The sequence below is a fragment of the Piliocolobus tephrosceles genome, chromosome 6, assembly GCF_002776525.5.
Source record: "Piliocolobus tephrosceles isolate RC106 chromosome 6, ASM277652v3, whole genome shotgun sequence".
NCBI classification, from domain to species: Eukaryota; Metazoa; Chordata; class Mammalia; order Primates; family Cercopithecidae; genus Piliocolobus; species Piliocolobus tephrosceles.
Window position 1 is genome coordinate 99280261 of NC_045439.1, and position 6903 is coordinate 99287163.

Sequence of the window (6903 nt, forward strand, 5' to 3'; positions counted from 1 at the left end):
TTTTTTTTTTTTTTTTTGAGATGGAGTCTCGCTCTGTCACCCAGGCTTGAGTGCAGGGGAAGCTCCGCCTTCCAGGTTCACCCTATTCTCTTGCCTCAGCCCCCCGAGTAGCTGGGACTACAGGCACCCACCACCATACCCGGCTAATTTTTTGAATTTTTTAGTAGAGACAGGGTTTTACCGTGTTAGCCAGGCTGGTCTCAAACTCCTGGCCTCAAGAGATCCACCCACCTCAGCTCCTAAAGTGCTGGGATTACAGGTGTGAGCCACCGCACCGAGTAAGGTCAAAAATAATTTTTTTTTTTTTTTTGAGAAAGAGTCTTGCTCTGTCACCCAGGTTGGAGTGCAGTGACACAATCTCAGCTCACTGCAACCTCCACCTCCTGGGTTCAAGTGATTCTCATGCCTCAGCCTCCTGAGTAGCTGGGATTACAGGCGCATGCTAACATGCCCGGCTAATTTTTGTATTTTTAGTAGAGACAGGGTTTCGCCATGTTGGTCAGGCTGGTCTCGAACTCCTGACCTCAGGTGATCCACCCTCCTCGGCCTCCCAAAGTGCTGACATTATAGGCATGAGCCACTAAGCCCAACTCAAAAATAATTTTTGAACACCATGCTAGAGGTCTTGGGAGCTATTCCAGTTTGGGTGAGCACTCAAATAAAAGAGGTAGCCCACCCATGGGCTGTAGTTTGATGATTTGATTTTTTAAAATATTGCATTAAAATATTATGTCTTGATTACTAAGATTTTTAGCAAACCCCCTTCCTCCCCGGCTTAAACCTCACACTGAGGGCTACTGCCTCACTCATGTCACCCTAGCCCTGCTCACCTACCATTTACTGCACACTCTCAACAATTAAAAGATGGGGTCACTCCTTGAAGGAGCTTGGTCCAGGGAGGGGGCAGAGTCGTGGGCAGGCAGTCTCGATTGCTGTGTGGTGAGTACCAAGATGGAGGTACAGAAACACGAATGTCCAAATGAGACTGAAGGTACAGGAGTTTGCCAGGTGGAGAAGAACTGACAGGTTTATCCAGTAGGGCACTGCCACTACAAAGGTGCAGATGCCAGCAAGAGTCCCGATCCTGGGTGTGCTGGGGGTGTACAGGGGTTCCTTCATTTGTCCCACCACCCACCAGGTCCATCGTCTGTCCTTCTCTGACATGTATTGGTCCCTGTGGGTCACTTGTCTCAGTTCCCCAGCCCTCTGGCTTCTGGTGGGATAGAGCCAATGGGAGGCACTCAGAGAAGATGGCAGAGAGGGAAGAGAAGGAAGACTGGGCATTGCTTCCCGGCTCCCTTGCCACCCCAGTGCCTCTGCCACACAGTGTCTGCTGCTGCTGGTCTCTGCGTCCCCAGCTTCCTTGTTGGGTCCCTTTACCCTGCTCTCTAGAAGTCATTCCTCCATTAAAGTTTCTTCATTGGAATTATCTGGGCTGGATTCTGCTTCCTGCAAATACCCTGGCTGCCATGGGGGAGAGGAGGTAAGGGGGTCACCAGGGCCAGTGTCTGCATGCCTTGGGTGTCAGGCCTAGAAGCATATCCTATTTTTATTTTTTTTTTAAGATAGAATCTCACTCTGTCGTCCAGGCTGGAGTGCAGTGGCAAGATCCCAGCTCACTGCAACCTCCGTCTCCTGGGTTCAAGTGATTCTCGTGCCTCAGCCTCCCGAGTAGCTGGGATTACAGGTACGCACCAACATGCCCCACTAATTTTTATATTTTTTGTAGACACGGGGTTTTGCCATGTTGGCCAGGCTGGTCTCAAACTCCTGGCCTCAAGTGATCCACCCACTTTGGCCTCCCAAAGTGCTGGGATTATAGGCATGAGCCACCACACCTGGCCAGAAGCCTATCCTTTGTCCTGAGGGCCAGTGATGGCTTTAAGCAGAGAAGTCACAGGATCAGACTCACATCTTAAGATACTTCCCTGCAGGGACTGAGTGGAAGGTGGACCTGGGGGCAGCAAGACCAGAATGACAGCAGGCAGCTGCAAACATAACTATGATTATCATGTAGCAATGTGGAAGAATGCTTAGGGTGTGAGTTAAAATAGACAAAGCAGAACATACAATTGCCTCTGCTATGATTGCAACCATGTGGTCTTGTGAATGCCTGTGTACAGGACCCAGAAGATCAGGAAACGCTTAAAAGAAAGAGGAAGGGAGGACGGAAGGGAGAACAGAAGGAAGGAAAGAAGGAAGGGAGGGAAGAAGGGAGGGACGGAGGAAGGAAGGAAGGAAGGAAGGAAGGAAGGAAGGAAGGAAGGAAGGAAGGAAGGAAGGAAGGAAGGAAGGAAGGAAGGAAGGAAGGCAAAGCATTGGCTTGTTAGAGTGATGGGATTGTGAAGTAAACATTCTTGTTTCCAGAACAGTTAAGAGCGCTTGCTGGAGAGAATGGGATGTAAAGAAAGTTGAGAGGCAGAATCCACCATTCTCTTAGACATCTTCACAGAAATCCCCAGGCCCAGATGTGCCATCTATGCTGTGCACTGCAGCCAGGACACTAACAACTCTGAGGCCCCGCTTCTTGTCCAAGAGGAATTCATTCCCCTGTTGACACCTGTAAGGCCCCTTGGCGATAGAGAACTGGGAGGCCTAAGCACAATGGGGCAACCTGGTACAGAGTTTGGGAACTGGAAGATCGGAGTTCAAATCCCACCTCTACTACTTATTCACTGCGAGATTCTGGGCAAGTTTCCTCGGTTATGAAATGGAGATCATAAAACTCACCCTGGTATATTTCTCACCAGTGCATTCTAGTTTTCTCCTAAGGTAACAGGTATAGATGGGTGCATGGCCGCTCAGCTGAAGACTGCATTTCCAGCCTCTCTCGCAGCTAGGAGAGCTATGTGACTCAGTTCTGGTCAATGGCAGCAAGCAGAAATAACATGTGCCACATCCAGGTCTGGCAGTTAAAACAATTACAGATGCCTTTCCCTGGTATTCTTTCCCTCAACCTTCTGGAAACCACAGTAGCCAGCTAAGAGTCAGAGATAGAAACCACAGATTGAATGGCAGAGCTGCCCATCAGCCCTGGACCTCCTCCACTTGCACTGTCCCATGAGAGAGAAACAGAGTCCTATCGTATTTAAGCCACCACTTTTTGCTTTTTTTTTTTTTTTTTTTTTGAGACAAAGTCTCGCTCTGTCACCCAGGCTGGAGTGCAGTGGCGCAATCTCGGCTCACTGCAACCTCCGCTCCCAGATTCAAGCAATTCTCCCTGCCTCAGCCTCCTGAGTAGCTGGGATTACAGGCACCTGCCACCACACCTGGCTAATTTTTGTAATTTTTTTTTTTTTTTAGTAGAAATGGGGTTTCGCCATGTTGGCCAAGCTGGTCTTGAACTCCTGACCTCAGGTGATCTGCCCACCTCAATCTCCCAAAGTGCTGGGATTACAGGCGTGAGCCACCATGCCCGGCCTGCATCTCTTTGTCAACATAGCTTAACCTCACTTGTCCTAACAAATACACACGCCACAGCATTACTATGATCAGCATAAAAGTATTAACAGCTGAGCACTTACTCGCTCATTTATTTTATCTTTGTTTTTGTTTTGAGGTCAAGTCTCACTCTATCACCCAGGATGGAGTGCAGTGGTACGATCTCAGCTCACTGCAACCTCCACCTCCTGGGTTCAAACGATTCTCCTGCCTCAGTCTCCCAGATAGCTGGGATTACAGGTGTGCGCCACCACACCCAGCTAATTCTTTGTATTTCTAGTAGAGATGGGATTTCACCATGTTGCCCTGGCTGGTCTCGAACTCCTGGGCTTAATCGTTCTGCCCGCCTCCACCTCCCAAAGTGCTGGTGTTACAGGCATGAGCCACTATACCTGGTCTCTCTCATTTAATCCTTACTTCTACCCCGAGATGTGAGCTTATAAGTGTTCCCATTTTGCAGATGGAAAAACCAAGGCACAGAGAGACTAAGTCATACGCCCAAGGTCATCCAGCTAGGAAGTGGCAGAGCTAGGATTCGAACCCACTCCAGCCCCAAAGCCTGGAACCACAATGCCAAATTCAGGGAGGTGATTGTGTGGCACACACAGTCCAGTGGCCCAAAGCAAACCCTTGTAAGAGTTCATTTCCTCTCCCTTTCTTCAGGCTCCACACCTGGAACCAGGAGGGAAGTAGGGCCAAGACTTGATGTTTAGCTTGATGTCCCGGGCTCCCCGCTGTCCCTGCGCAGCTAGAGTCTCCTTGAGCAGAGGGGATCCCAGCTGCTGCTTATAATGTTTCCAGCCTCTTACAGCGGCCCGTCTAGCACAAATGCTCCCCGGTGAGAAAGGGCTTCCTAAGGGTAAACAAATGCAGCAGTTTCTGCCACTAAGTGACATCAGTAGCTCTGGAAAAAAAAAAAAAAAAATGCATTTTTGCAAAATCATGCATTAAAAAATAAAGTTACAGGGAAATAAAGTCAGGACAGACTGCTCAAAACATGTAATTTTGTAATCAGAGAGCTAACAAAATAAGAACAATCTGAATTAAAAAAAAAAAAACTAGCACCGTTAACACTCCACTGACATCTGCACCCCACTGATGCCTCCATCAGCCCCTTGCAGCTTGCACCACTGGGACAAGTGCTTCCTCCTTCGAGATGTAAGTCCTCAGAGGCTTTGGTTTTGATAGAAACCAGATTTACCAAAATTAAAAGTCTGACCCAAGGTGAAGTCATCTTCTTCCATTTTTTTTTTTTAACACAGGGATATGTTTTTGCAATTTCTTCATCATATTCCTAGTTTTATCAGTAAACTTTTAGTTCTGTTAAGCAGCTAAGCCAACCATGCCAGCATTCCTCCTTCACCATAGCTATTGCATCCTTAGGTTGGGATGGTGAGAGTTTGGATATTGAGATTTTGGAAATGTGGGGTAGGAAGGGATGCTGTGTTATCCAAATCTATTTGGTTCCTGAGTTTGGAGCGTGAACAGCAAGAGTTAGGATTGTGGCTGGGTGTGGTGTCTCATGCCTATAATCCCAGCACTTGAGGAGGCCGAAGCGGGTGGATCACCTGAAGTCAGGAGTTCAAGAACAGCCTGGCCAACATGGCGAAACCCTGTCTCTACTAAAAATACAAAAATTAGCTGGGCATGGTGGCAGGCACCTGTAATCCCAGCTACTCAGGAAGTTGAGGCAGGAGAATGGCTTGAACAGGGGAGGTGGAGGTTGCAGTGAGCTGAGATTGCGCCACTGCACTTCTAGCCTGAGTGACAGAGCAAGACTCCGTCTTAAAATAAATAAATAAACAACAACAAAAAAAGAGTTAGGATGGCGAGAGACTTCTGGATGCATACTAAAGAAGGGCACTTTCTGCAAGACTGTCAGTATTTATGTTAAGGAACTCACACATTGCTAAGGCTTCATATTTAATTACGAAAAATCTCCAGACATTCACGGGTTGGGAAAAATCACTACTGAACCAATGCAATTCCATGTTAAACTGACATTGTTCTTCCCTCCATCATTCTCACCAATCATGGATGAGAACCAACTCAATTCCATGTTATACTGACATTGTTCCTCCATCATTCTCACCAATCATGGATGAGATGAGTCTCAGTTCAGAAACATGCACGGAGGCAGAACACACTGTAGCACCTTCTGCTGTCCTCTGGTGAGCTCAGCACTTGAACCCCTGAGGCACCCCTTCCCAGCCTCAGAAACCCCAGCACACCCTCACAACCTTCAGCCTGGCACCACACTTGCTCCCTGGGTTTTAAAGGGCTTCTACATCCAGCAGCTCCCATGATCCTCCTAAGAGCTCCCCATGGTTGGCAAGGATAATTTTTTTCTCCCCATTTAACCCACAAGTGAATAGAGCCACAGAGACATGAAGCAACTATCCAAAGATCACAGGGCCAGGAGGTGGTACAGGCAGAACTCTGTTCAATCCTTGTCAGCCAATCCCATAACAGTCTGTCATAAATTTTTATTTATTTATTTATTTATTTATTTATTTATTTATTTATTTATTTACTTATTTATTTAAATACATTTTTTTTGAGATGGACTCTCACTCAGTCACCCAGGCTGGAGGGCAGTGGTGTGATCTCAGCTCACTACAACCTCAGTCTCCCAGGTTCAAGTGATTCTCCTGCCTCAGCTTCCTGGGTAGCTGGGATTACAGGTGCCCACCACCACGCCTGGCTAATTTTTCTTTTTTTTTTTTTTTTGTATTTTTAGTAGAGATGGAGTTTCGCCATGTTGGCCAGGATGGTCTCGAACTCCTGACCTCAAGTGATTCACATGTCTCAGCCTCCCAAAGTGCTGGGATTACAGGTGTGAGCCACTATGCCCAGCCCAATCTGTCATATTTAAAGACTGCCTTCTACTTGTCAGTGCACTTCCATGGACACGAGTCTCTGTGGGCCTCCCAGTGTCAGAATTATTATCCCCATTGTACAGACAAGGAAACTGAGGTTCCGAAATGCTAAGATGCTTGCCTAAGGTTAACCAGGCAGATAAAGGAGCTGGGACTTGGTCTCATTCATTCAACACGTATTTATCATGCATCTATCGTGTGCCAGCCACCATTCTAGGCAAAAGAGACGTCCTCATGGAGTTTACATTCTAACGGAAGACAATAAACACAATGCGCAGGCTCTTGAGCTGCATGGTGGAGCCCACTCCCACTCTGCGGGGTGTACTTTCGTTTCAGTAAATCTGTGCTTCTGTTGCTTCATTCTTTTGTTGCTTTGTTTGTGCGTTTTGTCCAGTTCTTTGTTCAAAACACCAAGAACCTGGATGACTTGTAGTCAAGACCCTCCACTGGGAACGTATGTTGACGAGCCAGCCAGGAGGTAAGCCCAAAGTTTGGGATTTATTTTTTCTCTTTTTCCCTTTTCCTCTTGCTCCATACAAGGCAACCCTGGGTTTTTTTTTTGTTTGTTTGTTTTTTTTTTTTT

General features: G+C 47.2%; 1 protein-coding gene across 2 annotated transcripts in view; it reads right to left on the bottom strand.

Annotated features, from left to right (window-relative positions):
• HAPLN3 (hyaluronan and proteoglycan link protein 3) overlaps positions 1–6903 on the bottom strand; it is a 27068-nt gene that overhangs the window by 15216 nt on the left and 4949 nt on the right. The window contains exon 2 of one of the 2 annotated variants that reach the window (XM_023187196.2): positions 4114–4345. The exons of the other annotated variant lie outside the window; for it this stretch is intronic. The gene's annotated coding sequence lies outside the window, so the exon portion shown is untranslated. The remainder of the gene's footprint in view (positions 1–4113; positions 4346–6903) is intronic. 2 annotated transcript variants of the gene reach the window in all.